General features: G+C 46.3%; 1 protein-coding gene across 8 annotated transcripts in view; it reads right to left on the reverse strand.

Annotated features, from left to right (window-relative positions):
- The window catches only part of CTNND1 (catenin delta 1), a 56,069-nt gene extending 34,288 nt beyond the window's left edge, over positions 1–21,781 (reverse strand). For 5 of the 8 annotated variants that reach the window (XM_028738202.2, XM_028738212.2, XM_028738206.2 and 2 more), the window contains exon 1: positions 21,184–21,781. The gene's annotated coding sequence lies outside the window, so the exon portion shown is untranslated. Of the gene's footprint in view, positions 1–20,857; positions 21,013–21,183 lie in introns of those variants that run through there. The other 3 variants (XM_028738220.2, XM_028738229.2, XM_028738188.2) reach the window with 3 other exon arrangements.
- Positions 21,782–22,101: the final 320 nt, after the last annotated feature.

Genomic DNA, 22,101 nt, shown 5'->3' on the forward strand with positions numbered 1-22,101 from the left:
CAATAAATGAAGCACCCCAAATCCGACATTGCAGTTTAAAATGACAAAACAAGTGTTTCCACCAACAGACACGCTCTCCTCACATAATGCTCTGCCAGATATTCAGCTGACTGGATCTTGTATAATGCTGCTTGAAAGGGCAAGTGTTCCCTGTAACAAATGGACTTCTGATCAGACACTCCATACATAAGGGAAACTGCAAGTTCTCAGGGTTTGGTTCACCACAGCCCCAAGGGCTGGAAGCCTGGTATATATACTTCTGGATTTGCCTTTTTTGCTTTGATGCTTTCATACACAACAACTCAAGGCCATGTTCCGAATTCAGCAAAGTGCATTCATGCTAGCATATTCACAAGTCTGATCCCACAACACCAGAGGATCATGTGAAGTTTCTAGTACCTTCAAGAGTTAAAAGCCATGCAACCCCCAAGCTGGACTACTTACTTTCTAGATCTCTAAATACAGTTTAAGTTGTAGTTGGAAACTATGAACAGCTGCAGACATTGAATTAAAGGCAAATGCAAACATGAATACTTATTGCTGCCTCTCCTACCCATAAATGCACTTTTCCCCCCTGCCCTGCTACAATAGAGCCCTAGCAAAACACATACGGCATGTGTACACAGGTAGGATTTCAGTGAACTCATGCATCCTGCAGAGGCCAATGCCCAAAGTTAAACATTTCTGTGGGCTCCATTTGCAAGGAGGCACAAGATACCGCCCTCACTTCCTCCACACAGGCTAATGAACAAAATGCATGCAAGCCAAGATGAAATCTGAGCAATCTCAGAAGCCTTCCTACTACATCCTTCCCAAATGGGATCGGCTCTAGACATTTCCTGGGCTAGTTCACTCTCTTATTATGGGCCTCATGTAAGTAAATGTAAATTGCTGCTTAAGAAGCCCCAATCTGATTTCTAGAGCTTAACTGTGGCTATCTGGCACAACAAGAAGCACAACCGATATTAGATATTTTGTGACAATTTAGAACAACTCACCATTCCTAATAGGTGCTCCAGGAGCTCTTTTGGCTTCCTACCTGCTTGTGGGAGAACTGGAAAAGCTAGTTGTTGCAGTTCCTAAGTCCATGTAAGGACTGCAGCTACCTTGGAGAAGAAACTTGCCTTGGGAGATGAGCCAGTTCCAGAGGAGGAGTTGCCCCCATGCAAGTACTTTTCAAACCACCCACATATAAACAATAACACAGGAAAAGCAACTTGATACATGCCCCCTGTCCCCTAAAAGTAGTAAGGCACACTATCAACAGGCAGGTTTATATTTTCCCTAGGTCCTTCCCTCCACTTTCCAAATCTAGTGCCCGAGTGCCAGAATATACATCAAGTCACCTCTTTAAAACAAATGCACTTAAGTATGGTCAGTTTTATTTTTATTTTTTATTGGGGGGGGGGCAGCAGGAGGGAGGCTTGATCCAGAACATACTCCAATCTAGATTGGGACTCAATGAAAATCATTGCACCTATGGTGGCCTTTTCACTGCTGAAACTGCTGGCTTAAAAAGTGGCCAGGTTAAGCGCACTTATCTGAACAGGTATTTTGTGCTCCAGTGTGCTGTGTAATTGGGATAACTAACATAGCATGCAAGGCAGTTACTTGGCCTAGAACCCATTAGAAAGCGGGAGACAGTTGCCTACCACCACCTAAAAGGCATACAAAACCTAGCAGTTTGAAAGCACGTCATTGCAAGTAGATAAACAGGCAGCGGGAAGGTAAACGGCATTTCCATGTGCTCTGACATCCGTCACGGGGTTCTGTTGCCCCAGAAGCGGTTTAGTCATGCTGGCCACATGACCTGGAAAGTTGTCTGTGGACAAACACTGGCTCCCTTGGCCCAAAAGCGAGATGAGCACCATACCCCATAGTCACCTTTGACTGGACTTAACCGTCCAGGGGTCCTTTACCTTTTACCTAACACTCATGGATGCTGATACAGCTATGAACACACAGTAGTAGAGTTCCCAAGTGCCTCACAACCCAGAAAGCAAACTATCAACCAGCATTTTCTTACTCCTTCAGGTATGCAAGGCCTTAGGGAGGTGTCTCCACCCCAATCATTCAGCGTGAACACTGAGCTCCAGCTCTGAGGGCCTTCTCAGTTGCACCCAACCAGCGGAAGACCCTCCTGTCAGACGACTTTTAGAAGACATCTGGAGGTAGCCGGGGATAGGGAAGTATTTAATGTTTGATTATTTTACTGTGGCTTTACAATTTGTTGGAAGCCGCCCAGAGTGGCTGGGGCAACCCAGCCACATGGGCAGCATATAAATGTTGCCGCTGCAAGTCAGCTGAGACAGGGCCATAGCTCAGTGGAAGAGCATCTGCTTTACTTGCAGAAGGTCCCAGGTTCAAGTTAGGGCTGGCAGAGATCCCTGCCTGAAATCCCAGGCAGTTGCTCCCAGCCAGTGTAGACAATACTGAGCTAGAAGAACTATTGGCCTGACTCAGTACAAAACAGCTTCCTACGTCCCTAATTATATTTGCCATTCCAGGCCTGTTTATCCAAGCAGGATAACTCTCATCATCCCTGACTACTGGCCGGGGCTGATGCAGGCACAACATCTGGATGGCCATAGATTCAGCTCAAATAAAGCTCCAAAGGCGTAACCCTAATCATTTCAAAAACTTAGGCCTAACACTGCCCTCTTAATGAAAGGATTTATCTTAACTGGAGGAGGGAAAAGAGAGGAAGCAGTGGGAGGTTAGCACATGCAACAGACATTTAAAGAGGCACCACAAGTTGGTCCCAAAATATTTGTAACCAAAAGGAACAGCACTGGCACAAAATAATTAAGCCAGATGCATATATATGATAAGCTGGTTCCGCTTTCAACTGCTAAAAGGTTGCTAAAATATAGAATTTCTTGCAGCCTTCTACTTCAGAACACATTCCTCAGATTATTATCTTTCAACAAGCATACCAAAGACTTTATCCCAGTTAGTATCTGTCCTGGATTGGAATTGTTTTGCTGTATGCGGCAGTTTTAAACTGTTTTTATAATTATAATTATAACTGTTGTTGTTTAAACTGTGTTTATATGCAATTGTTTTATCTGTTATGTTATACACATATATATACATACACATACACACACACACCCCATCACATATAGAAAGATACAGAGAGAATGGGAGAATATGAATTGCTTCAAGAGAGCAATTCATAATTGTAATAAAATAATCTTCCCAGATGGTCACGTGTTTGACAATTGTCAGCAATCCCTGCACACCTTCTCCTGCCCCTCCTATAACTTGATACTGTACTTAAAACTTTACACTCGTCCAAGACAACAGGAGTCCCCTATCTTCAAAACAACTGCAGAACACCCCCCATATACGGGCATTAAATAACTGTTTTACAGGCATTAAGTAACTATTTTGCAATATTCAGCTTTTGTGGGCTAACAGCTCTCTACATCAACCTGGGGCGTTCCATATGTTTCTGGAATACAACTTCCATTATCCTCAACCAGCACAACTCTCAATGTCTCCCCAGTTCCAAAGACAGAAACTAACAGGAAGAGCTTGCTCACACCCTGCAACAAGGTGAAGAAGCTTTACTTTCTAGTAATTCCCCAAGTAGAAGTATTTGATTTTTCAAAATAACCATTTCTGAAGCCACCACTGAAAATAAATTGTGAGGAAAGAGAATGAAGTCAGGAAGAGATCCCAAAAGATCCTGAATTAAAAAAAGGGGGGGTAGAAGTATGGCTAGCAGCTCACTGTCACCAGTTATGGGTAGGAATCCAATACCACACTCTGATCATGCATAAATGGACACATTTAGGAAGCACATCATTCAGTAGCACTTCGGGACTTTCCTCCCAAGTTCTTGTGCAGACAAGACAGAACACAGGAAGTGGTTTTATATCAAGTCAAGCCATTGGTCAATCTAGCTCAGTATTGTCTCCATCAGTGGTGAGGAACCTATGGCCCTCTGGATGTTGTTGGGACTACAACTTCCATCATCCCTGATCTTGGCCATGCTGCCTGGGGCTGATGGGAACGAGGAGTTCAAACAACATCTTGAAAGCTACTGGCTTACATTGACTGAAACCAACTTCTCCAGGCCAGGGTTTCAGGAAGGGACTTTGCTCAACTCTATCTGGAGATGCCAACAACTGAACCTGGAACTTCTGCATGTAAGGAATGTGCTCAGCTATTGAACTACAGTGCTTCCGCTGCAACATAGCAACACACACACACACACACACACACACACACACACACACACAAAAGTGGAAGAGGGAAGAAGTTGCAAGAAGACTAAACAAACTCTTTCCTGGTAAACATTGTTGAAAAACACACCTCCATAGTTCTTCTTTCTCCACTTTCAATCATGTTCTTCATAAGACTTCTTTATGCTTTTACTTTTAAAAAAGGCGTACACCTGAAGATGGGAAGTATGAACGCTAGCCACCTTAGTCATTGCCAAACTCGGATGCGTTGCCCCACATGTCCCAAATGCCCCTTACTCTTCCAATAGCCTTCCTCTTTTTATTCACTGAGCCCCTTTGCTTTGACACATGGACCCTTCTCAAGACCCACTTCTTTGTTAAAGCTTTTCCTAGCTTGAAGGTCAACTTCTAGTTAGCATCTTAGCTCCTTCCTGCACTGCTGAGCTCCCTCTAACCCATGTGGTCAATTCTCCATGCATCCATGACCTTTCACCTCACAGCACCTTGTCACTACACACTGCCAGAGGCACAGGGCAGAGGTGTCAGCCAGTACGTTAGCTCTGCCTATCAGTATTTTTAATATCACTACTACCACCACCACGCCAGGTCCCAGGGAGGGGTTACGACAATCTAAAGTTAAAACGGATAAAATGAATTACAGTCACAGGACTAGATGCTGCCAGATGCTGGACGTCCTCAGCCCCCTCTCACATTTCTGCCAGAGTTAGAAACATGACTCTATCCAAAGTCACAAGGATAGAAAATTGCTCTAGCAGGACAACAGAGATTCTGCACGTGATCAGGAGTAGGCACGCCATGGACTTGTTGGCATGTGCCTATACCTTGGATACAGGTGGGGCTGGGCGAATCTTTTAAGCACGAATTTAATCAGCAGCCATAGTTATAACCCTTAAGAGAGAGAAGGATGGGCATCAATGTGGGGTGGGAATCAGGAAGCTTGGTAAACTCTAACTTGTGCAGGTGTGGGTTGAGGACACCCAATGGTCATGGGGTCAGGATGCCCCCTTCCCTAAATTAGCAGAAGGAAAAGGTGCTGGTTGTGCATAGCTTCCATACACTTGAATTTATATGCCCCAGACACCTTTTCCTTGGTGGGTGAGAGTTTTACAGCAGCGTACCTTTGGATCCTGATAGCATTTAAGTTAACAGCAGCATCTGTTCCACTTGGCAAGTAGTCCAGTGGCCAGGAAGGAAGCGCAACACTCACACCCTTTGCTTGTAATACAGCATTCAAAAAGAGGGGCCAGGGGAAAACTGTAACAAGACTGGGGTTTTAGTGACCGCCTTGACATTTTTTTTTGCAAACTGGAGGATTTCAAAACAGAGGGAAAAAGCTCCAGGTCTGTGTTTCGTTCACCTGTTTCTCATTCTGGGATTTGCTCTCCCTGCTCCTACGCCGAGAATGTTTTGCTTTTACTGGAAAGGCATCTGCCTTTGCCAAGCGTAGAGCAAAAGCCCCATGCGATAGCTTTGTTCATTACTCAGCATGGACTTTGAACAGTTGCCACTCCCTACGCAAGCAAGTTCCTTGTTCATGAAGAATGCAAAGGACACCATACACCCTTACAGGCAGGCATAGTCCCTTTCCAAAGGCGGCCTGAGTTTCCTCCACCCCCCTCCCCTCCGCCAGCTAGACTTCTGCAACAAAGCTTGGGCTGGCTACACTTGGGCTGGCTACACTTAGGGCGCGTCCCTCACCAATTAGAACTGGCCTAGGGCAGAAAGGCAGAGCTTCACCCCCAACATGTGTCACACACACAAGACTGGTTTAACTAGTTGATTTGATCTCACTTCAAGAGACTCACCTGGCTCCCTATCCCTACACACAGCCGCCCCCTGCAACCCCTCCAGGGATGTAGATTACATGCCTAACTAATCAGGGTTCTAGTGTCCCAGGCTTATACTCACCATTGCCTCACCTGGCCATATAAGGGGAAAGCCGAGCAGCTCCAGGAGAGGCAGATAGGAAAGCAGTGATAAGGGTGTGGAAAGGAAGGGCTGACTTTGGAGGCCCCCAAGAGAATGAGCGGAAGACATGAGATCAAGAGGGAGGGGAAGGGAGTAAATCCATCTACTCAAGGCTCCGACATGCCTCAAGGACAGTTCGAAACACAATTCCATAATGAGGATAAATACATTTTATGCATGGGAAAGCAGCAGTTAAACAAAGGGGGGAGACTAGCTTTAGGATTTATCTGAGTGTGGGGCATAAATAGAGATCAAATGAGAGATCAAAACTCTAAGACCTATAGAATCATAGAGTTGGGACCACAGGAGTCATCTAGTCCAACCAACCCCCTGCAGTGCAGGTATATTTTGCCCAATGTGGGGCTCAAACCGACAACCCCCTTGTGGTTTCAATGCGGATCCATGTCTGTAACAGGAGCTGGCCTCTCTCCCTTTTCTGGAAGTTCAAGTTAACTTGGGGGAAATGTACAAAACCAGCTACAACACAGTTTTTGGGATGGGCAGGAGGAGAAGAAGAGTCCAACTCCATGAAGCAACAGTGAAGTACACACCAAGAAACATGAGCCCCGGCCTGCTCAGACCAAGGTTACACCCCACATCTGACAGGAAGGGAGCAGCAGTTCTGAGGTGGAGGGAGGAGGGGAGGGAGTGTGGAGCATACACACAACAGGAAAGGAAATGGTGCCGAGTCGGCAGCAGAACAGAGGGAAGGGATTGTTCCAGTGGTATGCCAGCAATCTGACTGCAGGGCAGCTGTCCTTCTGGGCAGTCAAAGGAGGGTTTTGTGCGTCCCTGTTTGAGGGTTGCCTCACTGGTAAACACCATGAATCTATGAACTAGAAAGATGTAGGAAAAGTGAGGTGTCCACTCCCCATTTCTGAACAGCTTGTATCCACAGTCCCAGATAGCCAAGAATAGCGGTACCACCCACATTCCATCTGTGTTCAACAGGTAAGTTACAGAGGACCACTGTCAACATGCACCAGTGTGGAATGACTAGTCATGGGCTAGCTGCTAGCAGGATAACTGGCTAAGAGGCTGCAATGAGGAGACATGGAGACTACAGACAGGTCACAATTAAGACAGCACAATAACTCTTGAGGCCACTAACACCGCTCATTTTGGAGCCAGCCAAGCAACACCTGCCCATCTAATTAGTCAAGCCAGGACATTAGTGGTATGGGTGGATCCACAAGGACTGATCCTGGGGGTAAAGGGAAAAGTGCGCACAAACATAGCATAGAGACCACCCATTTCTGGTGACAAAGCAGCATAACAACAGAAGCACGCAATGGGAGCATGCTGGACCAGCCCTATGGCCCATCTAGTCCAGCATCTTGTTCTAACAGTGGCCAGCCAGATGCCCACATGCTAGCTGGACCTGAGCACACCACCACTCTGGCCACCTGTGATCCCTTGCCACAGGTATTCAGAGGCATAGTCCTTCTGACAATGGGGGCAGAACATAGCCATTGTGGCTGGTAGTCACTGCTAGTCTTATCCTCCATGGATTTGCCTCATCCATCCTCTTTTAAAGCCATCCACGCCAATGGCCACCACCGCCTCCTGTGGGAGCAGGTTCCATAGTTTAACCATGTGCTGCATGAGGAAGTGTTTGCTTTGTTTCTGTCCTGAATCTTCCAACATTCAGCTTCACTGGATGTCCACAAGTTCTAGTATTATGCAGGGAGGTCTAGGCACCAAACTCATATGCCAGGTGTATGCCTCTTTCTCAGCAGGTTGGCATTGTTCCCAGACTACTCACTGACAAAACCCTTAGTTGTTTTCCTGGCTCCCTTCACCTGCTCCATCCTTTCATTGCACTAGTGCTACAAACAACTTCATAGTGTGTGTGTGTGTGTGTGTGTGTGCGCGCGCGCGCACACACACACACACACACACACACTGCATCTCCTTTGGGGTGGGAGGGGAGGCAACATGCCAGAAGACTGACCACTAGGAGTCTGCGCTGCAGGCTTGCTCACTCCCCCCCTAGAATGGCTATAACTCTGGGCTACTTTGCAGGGTGAGTATAACCCACATTCTTTTAGCAGCATATCCATACCCCCCCCCCAGTGTGGGTACAATAATGATAAACGTTACCTGTACTTGGAGAATATTTTTTTTTAAATGTTTTGCAACATTAATCATTTTAGGTTTATGAAATATGGCCAAGATCAGCTCCTGCCTTTGCTGCTACTTTTCGTACAGACACATTTCTGACCTATCAAAGTTATACTAGTCTGCATTTCCAAATTATTTTCTGTCCGCCAATCACTTTTCCACAAAGGAAGATGAAAAGAGCTTTGAAATGAACCAGGAAGTTCCTTCTCCAGATAATGGGTGAATCATTCTAGACTTCTTTCGGCCTTGCTTTCCTAAATGTCAGTCACTGCTATGACATCATTCATTAGCAAAACACCACTTCAAAGGCAGGACCAGGCAAGTTTCTTGCAAAAGGAATGGACAGTATAATGCTCTCATCTTTTGTCCAATATTCTGGATTATGCAGGGGCTAAGGTATAAATAATAAAAATCAGGAAAGTTGGAAAATTGGGGTTATGGTTCATCATGGAGAGGAGGGAATGTACTCCCTCAAAGACACCTAGGATCAGTGGATTAATTACGGTTCACAAAGTATACAGCCCCACAGCTGCTAAAACTATAGAAGATGCTTGCGCAAGTACAACTATTCATTGGGCCTTTAGGTACTTGTTAACTTGAAAAACCTAAACCAAGCACCACACTAGTCATCAATGTAACTGTGGCTGATTGGGAGTGGCATTTCTATACCTGAAGGTAGTACAGGATTGACTGCATATATCTGAGCTAGGAGTGCTTCACTCCTGCCTTAAGTCAGATTACTACTAGTATTTATCAGCAGCACTGGTAGGATACATATCTGTGACAGATGCATGCATCTACCAGAAGAACCAAGCGTTGTACACACTGGCTGTGTCCAATGTGCACTGGGAGCTCCCATAATTTAATTTATGTATACACAGCCACAGAAGAAACACACCAACCAAGATATCTCATCTCATACAAGTTCTATTTTCCTCCCCCTAAGAGGGAGGGGACAGATCTATGGATGAGGCAGTCAGTCAGGAAGAATTCAACGCTCCCAGCCTCCAAGCACAGGAGCTTTGCAAGTTGGGAGTTGAAAAATCTTTCGCAACACAAAAGGCCACTTTTCCCCCTCTGTGGGAATTTGCAGCTGAGCTCTGGGGACAAAGGGATTTCACAGGCACATACACAGACATCTCCCTTCTCTACGCCCCCCCCAACCACCACCTCCCCTCCAGCTTCCCCATTTCCTGTCACAGTAGCACCAGACCTCAGGCTCAGAAACAAACAAACACAGAGTACTGGATTCTGGGAAACGGGCCAGAGCATTCCAGGGCAGCCTGGCCACCAATCAGCAGCAAGAGCTCCCACTTTACCCAGCAGTGCTCCTTATCATGGTAGAGGAAAAACAAGCCTTCCTGGCTCCCTCCTCCTTCCCCACCCCTCCAAAGCCAAGGCAGGATTTGATGAAGAGGCGGCTGCTTGGCTCGAAGGGGCTGAAGCTTCAAGGATGTAGGGGAGAATGTGGAAGGGGAGAGGGAGGAGGAGGAGAAGAACTGGTAATTACCAAGTTGGCCATTTTGCTACAAGAGCGCCGCAACCAGACATACGGCAACTCCTGGCTCAGCATTACCTATAAAAGCACAAAGCAACGTGGTGATAACATTCCACGTCGACAAACCAGTCAAGATTCCCTGTACAATCACTTCGAGGCTCGCATGCGTGATCCTCGGTGGGATCAAAACAGTCCCTTTGTTATAAAGGTACCTCAAAAACTCATTTGCAGGTGTTCCGTTCCAGCACTACTCTGCTTCAAAAAACATTCAGGGAGAAAAGCCAGCTAGTTTTCAATTACAGCCTTACGGCAAATAGAATCTTGGCGTTCTTCGAGATAAGGCCCTGCCTATCAGCTGCACAGGAGCAAAGTCCTCTGCAGGCAGCAACATTCGCCAGGAGGAATCATTGCCTGCCCTGGATACTGTCTGCAGGAAGCAGCCCCTGGGGAGCGGTCGATGGCCAACGCCCAGCTGACTGCATTTTGCATGCTCTTTTCATGCCGAGGAGGGAAAGGTAGCTAGCACACCTACCTAGGCTTTCTGCATTAACTTTGGAGATAAAAGCTTCTTTTCTTCCTCCTTATTTCACCTCAGCCAGAGGCTAGTTTGGCCTAAGGCACAGAGCATCACAACACTATATGGAGAGTTTCTGCCAAAGCAGCCAGTACCAACTTTGCAGGAAACTCTGCATGTTTGAGATGGGAGCAGCTGCCGACTGTGCTCCTAGCACCCCCAGCAAAAGGCTGCCTGCCCTGGTGTCCCAGTTCCAGGATCAAACAGCTACAAAAGCAGCGTTCGAAACCCCAAAAACTGCTATCCTCCCTGCACCTAGCACTACAGCAGATATAATTCTTAGGCCAAAAGCCTATGTACACAAGGGAGCTTAAAACAAACATATACTTATGCAGGCTGGCTGCCATGCCTCAAACTCTGCATCGCAAGCATGCTTTTACCCATGGGGCACAAGCACGAGCTCTCTCAGCAAACCTGACATTCAGCCCTTAAAGGACCGGCTAGCTGGTGCTTGAACAGAGCGACAACCAAGTGAATGTGTTTGGTCTCAGGTGCCCAAATGTTTGCGGCTGCCTCAGAGAAATTCAAGATACATGGCATAGGTCCATTTTCATAGCCCAGGAATGCAGCCCCACAATTTCCAGCAACAGCCAAGATGATTTTTTTTGTGGGGAGGACCAGTGGCTCCTAGCAACTGCAGCTACGACTGCCTCCAGTGTCCGGGGCAGGATGCCTCTGAATACCATTTGCTGGGAATCACAAATGGGGAAGAATGCTGTTATGCTCAGGCCCTAATTGCAGGTTTCCCCTCAGGCCTCCATCTGACTGCCCACTGTGAGAACAGGATGTAGGGCTGGATGGGCCTTTGGTCTGACCCAGCAGGGCACTTGTGGAGTTGTGGAGGCTTGGTCTCAACCAAGACAGTGCATGAAGGAAATGCCTCCTTCAGTGCCCCGCAAATGGTTGCACTAGGAACTGTGTCATCAGCTGGCTAAGCTACATCTCAGGAAGGAAAGGAGACAATGAATGATGACTGCAAAAATAAATCAAGCTAGTAACTGATCTGAAGATGTAAGCTACATTAAGGGACAGTTTAACTTTTGAGAAAACCCTTTCTGAAGGAGCCTGCATCTTTTCCATTCTGGAATTCCTCAGAGCTAATAATTTCTTCAGTCGTAATAGTTACACGGAAAGCCTTGAGAACTGCAACAATCTTGTCTGGAAATGTTGGGGGGGCTATGCGGGCTTCCAATAGTTCTGAGTTAGTCCTTTACCGTGCTGTTTGGGAAAAAGCTTTTAACAAATCTACACACAAAACCCTCACATCCTTTCAATGCTCTGTGCTCTGTCACCTGTTTCTCCCCAAATGTCAGTGGTTTGAAAGTCTCCATCTTGTATGATTGGGACTCTAAAGGAAAAAAGTAGAAAAAATAGATCATCATCAACCCAATTCTGATGGCAGAATGTGAGTTTCCTCGTCTCAGAACCTGGCGCCCCCTAAAAATACACATGGTTAACGTGTGCATGCTACAATGAGATACAGAATCCATCTTTTTGAAAATTGCAGCTTTCAATTAAAGAAAAAGCACAGAAGCAAGCTTCTGACCCTTATAGTTGTGGAGGTAAGTATGAAAGCATGGGGGGGGGGTGCTTTGTGAAAGCTTGCAAAACAAGACTGTTGCTGACTAGGATTTCCAGTGATTGGAGGCAGGGTTTTCCGGGTCCCTTGTAGACTTTGCACTAGCCATTGTATTCACCTTTTCCTCACCGGACTTGGATTGTTAAAACGAGCTCCATGCCTAGGCAGAATAGACAGCTCTAACAGTGATGCTTGAGTCATCTTCTCCTTTCTTTATTTCACAAGCCCCACCTTGTAATGTCCCTATTCTCATAGACTGGATCACTGTGTGAGAGCAACATAAGAAGCTGCTCTTTACCAGGTCTGACTATTTGCCCATCAAGCCTAATACTGGTACACTATTGCTGACAGGAGCTCTTCAGCATCTTGGGCAGAGATGCCTTCCATCACCTGCTACCTGATCTTTTAACTAAACTGGAGGTGTGTGTGCCAGGGGTTGAACCTGGGGTTTTCTGCATGCAAAGCATGTGCTCTACCACTGAGCTATGGCCCCTCCCCACTTACAGGGGCAGGGCATACCCCTATCATGAAGGTGCTGCATTATGTCCTAGGGGTGATCAAAGACACACAACATTCAATCTAACTCAGGCCCCAACTAATCCACAGAGCAAAACTCAAAAAAGCCCCTGTGTCATAGCCCACGTGGTCCAGGCCATTTCCTCTTTCTCCAACCTGTATGCAAGATCAAAGCAGTGTACAACAACCTGCAAACAACCTGGTAAGTTTGGCTAGCAAACAGGAAGAGTGTGGGCACAGATCTGGAATAACAAGTGCTGCAGGTCTATTCTTTTGGTACATGCCACACGGCTGCACAAGAGCAGGATCAAATGTTGCATGACGCCAAACTGCTGTGGGTGTGGGCTCTGGGCAATTTCATATTCAGGCACCCAAAACTGTTAGCTAGAGTAGATATGATCTGCAGCACTGCCCCTGTTACTGCCATCAACCCACTCTCTTGTTGTTGTTGTTGCTGTTGTTGACAAAAGTCTTGCAGACACGGCGCTCTCTCTCCCAAAGGAAAAAAAAGAGGCTGGCCTTTGCAGTAACACCTACACACAACTACTAGTAGAAGCATCCATTTCTCAGGACAGAAATCCTTTCTTTACTCTGTGGGGGGCACAGGACAAAGAGACGCATTACCTTCCACCTAGCAGGCACTGAACAGTTTTAGGGAATAAAAATGTAATCTCACTATACAGCATGGCCACTCTTCACAAGCTTTAAGTATTTGATTTAATTCTGTTCTCAGGCTTTGATGGGAGGCCTCCTGTGGGGTGGGGGCAGGGGGGACAATTTCACTTTTCCAGGTCAGAAAAACCCGGCTATTTATTAAATCTGAAGGATCAAGCTAGAGGACATGTCACCGATGCAAGACACACATTTCACAGGAATCCCCCTGCCTAGCAGATTAAGTCACTCAGTCCTCAGTTCACTACAGAAATAGGTGTTCATTACAGCACTGGTGATGTTTTGGAGACATATCCGTTGCAGCATTTTGCGTGGGAGACAGGAATATGCATCCCTTGAATCCCTCATATATACACACAACACCCTGTGTTTTCCACTCAGCTACATCTGCATCCCACTGCAAATTTCACATACTAGTCTTGGCCCAACCCAGATGCACAAAGCCCAGCAAAATAGAAAACTAGCTACAGTTGAAATTAGGTGGCTTAAAACTAAAGAGACATAGAACTACTGATTTAGTTGGTGGGGAAGTGGGAGGAAACATCAACGTCATGCAAAATGCTTTCAAAGCAAGCCCTTTTGTTGTTCAGGCAGAAAGGAAGGAAGCAAACAAGGATTTCCTGGTCAGACAGGAAATGACATTGTGTTTAGAAACTTGCAGGAAAGAGAAGGCAAGTTTGCCTAGGGAACACTAAATTTGCCTTGCCTGAAAGGAGCAAGGGTGCAGGACGATAATTCTGAGGGAGCACGGCACTGACACCCAGACTTACTCCCCAAATGATTCCTAATCTATGCTTTTCTTTTACAGCTGTGGAGCAGTTGCCTCCTTTAACAACTCCAGACTCACTCATACTCTCTGTTCCTCCTGCCAACCAGGGACACAAAGCTGAACATTTACCTCCTAATGTTCCCTCTTTAAACATATTCATTTTACCTCCTCCCCACACCTCACTAGCTAAACACCAGAATGCTGTCACTCACACCTAGACCACAGGCACACCTATTAAGTTACTCTTTGACTTGAGCACATCAAACCTCAATCCTACAACCTGGCAAGTGACAGACACTATATATGGCGATAAGCCTTCCTTAGATTGGGACACCAATGCACTAAAGGTTCCTAACAGTGAGAACATTTTCGGAACTCCCCTCCTATAGATGACTCAGATGTATAATACCTAGAAGCTGCTTATGACATTATGAGAAATCAGCTGTGTTATTTTCACAGCTACTACAGATAACAGTTGTGAGTTAGCCAGGCACCCTCTCATACCCAGACACATTACTCAATGCGGAAGAAATCTGATGTGACATTTCCTGTGTGCCAATGACTGATAGGCCCACTCAAGGAGGGCATCAGCAAGTAAAGGGCAATGACAACTAGCACAGTGGGTCCCACAATTTTTTTCCCACAGATCACCCAAAAATTGTTAAAGGTCCTGGCAGACCACTTCTATCTATCTATCTATCTATCTATCTATCTATCTATCTATCTATCTAATGCCTGTTGCAGGAATTGTAAAGCTCGCGGTGCTGTACAATTTTCAAAACTGTATTTTTATCTCTTACATTTTATTTTATTGCATTACAAGTTCCATTCCATAGAATTCAAATGGTTAAGTGCTCTTCACAGAACCATGCTGCTGGCTAGTTGAATGAAGCTTGCGGGCCACTTTGGGAACCCCTGGACAAGCAGACATAGGAGGGGGGAAATCAAAGGAGGTGGGTAGAAAACAGATGGATTATCAAAGCAAATCATTTCAACTCTTCTGGACGGGAGTGGCTCAAACAAGACATTCAGGCCAACTAGAAGCAAGTAGCACAGGCTTCTCCGTCACCTAGACAAAACCAGCTTGCTTGATTCATAAGCAAGGCAGTGGCAGCAGTGCATGCAACAACATGTTCAGAAAAAATGTATGTACTACTCTAGAGGGCAGGGAAAGGGGCGTGCCGATTAACATGCAGACAGGACTGTGCTGAATTGCCCTTCCATTAAAGGAGGCTGGTTTCAACCATGGGAGGAGTAGGGGGTTGCTGATTTGAAAATATTTCCAAGGCCTGCAACTCACTAATGTTGCAATACGGCTGGTCTCTGGGTATATTAAGCAAGAGTCGTCCCCCCCCCAAGCAGGAATTTGGAAGGGTGGGAGGGGAGGAGAAGAAGGGTGGGGAAGCAAGAGACCCTATTTAGTTTAGCTTGCTGGTCGCTGTAAAAATCCTGTATGTAAAAAAAGACAACCCCCCCCCCCCGCCCTCCCAAAGGTAATGGTATCAACTTTTGCCCTCTTCATGGTAAATGACAGTAATCTCTATAAAGAAGATGGGCACAATCATGTTTTCTGCCACTTTGGTTCTTGGGCTGTTTCACCCATTATAGGCCAGCAAACCCAGCTTTGCCACCTGACAGGGAGCTGCTGCCAACCCTGGTGCTCCACTCAGCCTTTCTGTACTTTCCAGATGTGTGTACAGCACACGTTATATTTTTATGCATGAATCGGCTCTTAATCCATATGTCGTGGGGTCAGAACCAAACCTTAAAAGTCTATGACAACATTGGAATCCAACCAGTCACAACGGGTTAGCCATCGGCCAATCAAACACAGCATCAGAAAGCGTAGCATGGCATATTTCACAGCAGGAGTGGCCCACCAGTTGCAAAACCACAACTCTCATCATCCCCAACCATTGGCTATGCTGACTGGGGTTGATGGGAATCCAACAACATCTGAAGGGCCACAGGCTCTACCCCTGCCCCCGTGTTCTATAGGTTGTTAGGACCTTTGTTTTTACTTGTGGAGAATGCAGCAGCAGCAGAACTGTCTGGCAAGCCACACTCTGTGTTTGGAGATTGTGGGTGCTGGCAGTAGCTGTAAGTTGAAGAACTGCAGAAGGGTGTGTCACGAGGACTTGCTTCTACTTAGCCACAAGAACAGCCAAGGCTGCACTTAAGAGAAAGGCCAGGAGATTGGCTTCTAATGGCAATATACACCATCAGCAGAATCATCCCGGTGTTACAAAGTCAGTTTGAGCAAGTCTCTTTCCATAACATCACATGCACCTTCCCTACATTTGCCCTGAAACTAGGTTTCAGGAAAATCAAGAGGGAGAACTAATGGTCTCGCTGTCAGTAGTGGTTTGTTCCTCCCAGCATCACCATTCCACTTGTCTTGTCTCCCCAGACCTGTCTCAGAGTTCCAGCTATAAGAAGTGAAGCCAGAAGGCAGCACTTACAAGTCCATACTGGGAATACAATATCCACAAGACTCCCACTGTCCTCTGTTCCCCACCCTGAATATCCAAAGTCCAAGTCAACTACGTGGATGAGCTAAAGTCTCACTTGAGAATGACAGATGAGAGGTTTTGCAATGGAACTAACATGTGCCAGCCTGTCAGAATATGTTGCAGAGCAGGATAAATAGGTAAAAATAAAATTTCAAAAATCCTCAAGTGTGCTTTTACAAAAGAGATAAGTATGCAATTCTTAACTACAGGTTTGGCTGATAAAAGGTATTTCTTATGCATTTTATGGCCATCCCCATTTCTCACATAGCCAAAGAGCTAACGGGGATGTGGAGACAGCAGAAGTGTATCTCAAGGAACATGCAAGTTACAATTTTGACCAGATGGAGAAGTGGGACATAAGACACCCAAGGAACAAATAAATGGAAGGATAACAAGGCATGAATGCAAACAGGCTCTCTTCCGTAATTCACCCGATGCTTTCTGAATGTCCTGCCCACTTTCTTCTTCTTAGTTCTTGTGGTTGCATACAGCCCACAAAATAGGAAACACTACTAGAGGGTAAAGCCACCATGGTTTGTACTTCCCTAAGTCAGATAGCTGTGGCTCGTGCTTTGATGACTCAGGTAATGGCAACCACCAGATCTATTCTGCAAGCTCCCCTCCTGTCACTAAACCCAGAATAGCTCTAAAAGCAACTCAGAAGCCCCTTGATTAGCCAACACCCCAGCAAGTCCTACTTCATCATGGAGGAATGTGCAAGCATCACTGGTATTGTCACCATCCCTTAATGACCTCCTTGACATTATAGGATTTCAGCTCCAGATCTCCAGTTTTAGTATACAGATATCCGGATAAGACTAACAGCAGTCGGTGGGTGTATTTATAAGAAGCAAAGGCTTTCCAAATTCTTTTGAATCTGAAGACCATTCATTAACTACCATCTTTCATCAGGCAGAACACTTATGAATAAAACCACCACTTAACCTTCCCTTCTACCTAAAGTAGAACCTAGCAGAGGATGATCTCCCAACCAAACATTCTTACAAGCTATTAAGACAAACTCAGTTTTGAGCTATGTGGAAGCAACTGCTTCAATTGCAAAATCCTATGGCAAGAACAAAGACAGCCAAGTTCACACAGTTCATGTTACAGAATCATGAACCATTCACTCCATTCTCCCTGTTTGCCGGTTCAACCCACCCTCCTACTACTACCCACTGCTCCTGCTGGCAACAATATCACAGTAACTCATTAAACCTATCTGGCCTTCCAACTACTGATATCAGCAGCTGCACAGATAACACTGTTCAATTCATGTGGGGGGGGGGAGCCATTTTAACCTGCAGACTTTCAATACACTCTCCTTTTCCATTTACAGACAGTTTGCAAGTCATTTTATCAAAGGGACACTTGCTTTCCACATGTATAAATAATTAGCTTGGCAAATTTCAGATTCAAGGACAAGTATAAAAATAAGTAGAAGTCCACCCAGGCCCTTTGCCAGCATTTCAGAAACAACAAACATCATTGTGGATGAGATCTTTCTACCATGCAACTAGCCGCACACCCAAAACTCAGCAGCTGCAAGATTTCCAAGCTTGCCACTTCCACACTTAAGCCCACTTCAAGATTTAAGCAAATGAAAAACTGCAGAAGCCATCCCAGCCAGGTCTGCCACTTCTCAAAAATGAAAGTTAGGAGCACTATATGCAGATATAAAAATGGAATATCCCCATCTAGAGCCAATATGAGGAGAGGAACCAAGTGTGGTATGGCAAGTTCCGCTGCTATTGCCTGTTCCTGTTCAACCCTGTCCCCCACTTTACCACTGAGCTGTCAAGACACATTTGTTCTGCCTTGCATCACTGTCCTCTCTCAAATTTTCAACCTTGCTAGCTAAGCACAGAAGCCTGTCCCCAGTCCATTCCAGATTACTATGGGCTTGATGAGAGTAACACAAGGTGTGCAAAACCAGTAGTGCAGCTAAAATCCAAGATGCACAAGGCTGATGCTCCTTTTATCAGGGATGGGGAGCCAGTGACCCTTCAAATGTTGATGGGACTCAAGATTCCCACCAGACCCAGCCAGACCAGCAAATGCTCAGGGATGATGGAAATTGTACTCCAGCAATAACTGGAAGGTCACAGCTTCCCCACAATCTCCAGATTGTGGCCCTTTATGGCAGCACCATGTTTATCATGCTGCATCCCACCCTTTCTCAAAGGAGCTCTAGATGGCACATATGGGGTTATTCAATTTTATTATAATCACAACAGCCCTGCAAGGTATCTCAAGCAGAGATTAAGCAAGCAGTTCTTGACTACAGATATAGCTAACAGATGACACTTCTTATGGATTTTATAACCAGGGGACCTTTTGGCTAAGTAACACAGAACTACCTTATTCACATGCAACACTGTCCACTACAATATAGTCCTAAAAAGTTCCTTAGCTCAGGAGGTTAAGGTTTATTATGACCTTCTCTTAAGGTGGGAGCTGCAGCTGCCTTTCTACCATCGACTTACTGCTGGCCTTTGAGAAGTCATGCTTCTCTTTAAAATGGAGGTGAGGGAAATTCCCCTCAGCATGTGCTCAGCCTAGCACACTGCCCCACCCCAGAGTGCAAGCAAGCAGTCTGCAACTCAGGTACCAGAGTGCTGAACTTTGCTTCCTCAAAAGGCGGCCATGAGCTTTACAGAGTACTCATATGTGTTTACGCGCTACTTTTCTGAAAGGGTTTCATGTTCCCACCGAGTCATCCACTAGGCTGGCCAGAAACATTTTTGGACTCAGTCCATACAGGTGCAGAAAAGGAGTCAATGAGTTTTCACTGGTTCAATCTATTTACTCCACTCAGATGGAGCTTAGGTGACACCCCACCACCCGCCAATTTGTCCCTCCCCACCACCCCAAAAGCATGAGGGCTAAGCTATATAGGATCCATCTCCACTGCCACAAGAAACCTTCGCTAGTCTGTTCACGAGCTTCTCTCTCCCAAAGCCTGGACTATAAAAAAGATCAGTGGCTGCTCACCGCTGCTCACCTCTCCAGGAAATGTATATTCAGCCCAAGTGGTACTACCACAAAGCAAAAGGGGAAGAGAGATAGTGGCAAGAGCCCCATAACTACCAGTCCTTTGATATTAAGGCATTTCTCTGTAGATCTCAAAGGAGGCAGGGAGAGTGCCTGCACTCTGCCAATCCCATACTTCCTTTGTACTGGAGGACAGGACAATCTCTTCTACTGCACGCATTTGTTCCCACTGGCAGAAAGCCAGGATTTCTAACATTTTAATGATTGTGTTATAGGAAGACTTCTGAACTCACAAGCTGCCCTGTCTTGTTTTGTTAGACCCAAACACAGAAAGCCCCTCCCTGCTCCTTTTTGAAGTGTCTTTGTGTTCGGGCCTCACAGAGAGTGAGCTTTCTTAAGGGCTTGGTGGCCAAGGCAGGTTACTACTGTACTGCAATTCCACTGGATTCTCTACCTCAGAGGACCTGGAGAAGCAACAGCAGAAGAAACAAAATGGCACAGAACGGACAGTACAGGAACTCAACCAACTCTCTCCGACAGCTGCATTGTGAATTGCTCCTCCTTTTGCTATTCTATCCACTCAGCACAATACGGGTATGGTGGTCTGTGAAAATTGCTTTTGGATGTCAGCATCTTTGTGTGGGATCCACATCCTCCACAAGATCCAGAATCCAGAGCATGCTTTCCCCAGGAGTCCCCCTTTGAACTCCTGTCTTGAATAGTAAGAAATCCAAAATATAATCACAAGTTCTATGGGGGGGGGCAGGCATTCACACATTCCCGATCAGCGCACTTTTCTAGAGTTAACAGAGGCACATCTCTGCCCAAAAGCAGCCTAAAATTCAACAATGGGAAAGGACAGTAGGAAAAACAAGAGAGGGGATGGATGAAAGAATCAGAGATGGGATAAATGTGGGAGCAAATGCAGTTAAGTTTCTTACAAAGATTTCAGGGTACAGCTAACCAAGATCCTGAATGCCCCTGGTACGTCTGACTGGTGGGAGACCCATCCTAATGAAATTTAAGGCTAAGCATCAGCTGGTTTCATGAGCATTCCTGCTTCTAAAGAGACGCCCCCAAATATTTAACGATTTAGGGAATAAGTAGTAAAAAAAAAAAAGTTCGCAAGTCGCCGGAAGGCTAGCCGACGAAAAGGCTTCAGCGTTTTTGAAAAATCTCAACCCTTTAAAACAAAGGCAAGGTTGCTTAGACCAGTAGATAAAAATCGAGTTACCTCTCAATGCCCGATGGCAAAAGGCCCACTCCCCACTCCCTGAAAGGCGGAGGCTAGCAGCCCCTACTTTAAAAAAAGAAAAAACGAAGGAGGAATTTTGCGTCCTTCTACCCGAAGAGTCGAGTTCCGAGCGGCTCACTTGGGAGTCCGTTTCGAAGCAGCCTTTGGAGAACCAGAGAAAGAGGCCCCCACCCAAACGCACCTGGGGAGAAGCAAAATGGGATCCACCCAGCCCGGTGCCTTTCGGAGCGCGTTTGACACGGGAGCCGCGAGGGAGAGCGACGCGCGCGGCCCAACTCCTCTCTCTCCTCTCTTCCGAAGCGGCACCTTGGGAAACCGGGGGAGGGAAACCTCCTTCCCCAGGAACTCCCCTCACATTCCTCTCCTTCAGTCGCCACAAGAAAGGGAGGGGGAGGAGAAAGGGGGGAGCCAGCAGCCCTCCAATGCACACCACCTTCCACACAACACAAAAGTTTTTCTTCAAGGGAGGGAGGGGAGAGGTGCTTTTATTGTAATGCACCGCCTTACCTTTGTCTTTTTTGCCCCCCGCACTCTCCCCTTCGGGAATCGCGCAGCCCCTCTCTCGAATGCTAACTAAGCAAGTTTTACTTCTTCCCTTCTTACAGGTTTTTGTTTTAAAAAAAGAGGCGTGTGGCGGGGGGGGGGGGGCTGGAGAGAAGAGGCAGGCTTTTCTTTCCTCGCGTCCGTGAGAGTCGCCGCCGACCCAAGTGCTCCTCAGTTTCCTCCTCTGATCATTCAGCTTGACAACTTCGTGTAGAGACTGCACGGGACCAGACGCCTTTTTGTCCCGCTGCAAATGCAAGGCAGAGGGCGGGCGGGAGGGGGAAATAATAAAAAAAAAGCGTGCCGTTTCCTAACAAAAGCACTAAAGACTCCAAGAATAAAATCTCAAAGGGAGCTTTTTATATATATATAAAAACACCAGCAGCAGCGCGCGCACACACAAAAGGCGACGAAAAAAAACCGAGGAGCGCTGCAGCGATCTCCTGCTCCTCCTCCTCCTCCTTTTCCTGCGGGACCTTTTCTCTCGCTTTTTCTTTCGCCCTCCCCCCCTCGCTCAGCTCCAACACCTAAAATGGAAGTTGCACCCAGCCGACGGCAAAGGAGGCTGGGTGGTGACAAACTGTGCGCTCCAGCCCAGCCCCTTTTTCCCTAAGTGATGTCAGCTTCTGCACGGCTCCAATGGGAGGCAGGCATCAATCAGGGAGCCGAGGCTATCCAATAGGAAACTCCATTGTAGAATTTCTTTTTTTGAAAAAAAGAGAGAGAGGAGAGGAGATACAGACAAAAAAAAGGGGGAACCGCATAAGAAGGGAAAACAAGGAAATATTGCTTAAAATAATAAACAAAGCCAGGTTTCCATTGAAAGAGACAGGCACGCTCTCCATCCCTTTACATTGCGAGGATGCGCTCACATTGCAATTC

Source organism: Podarcis muralis, chromosome 1 (assembly GCF_964188315.1).
Source record: "Podarcis muralis chromosome 1, rPodMur119.hap1.1, whole genome shotgun sequence".
In the NCBI taxonomy this organism is placed as follows: domain Eukaryota; kingdom Metazoa; phylum Chordata; class Lepidosauria; order Squamata; family Lacertidae; genus Podarcis; species Podarcis muralis.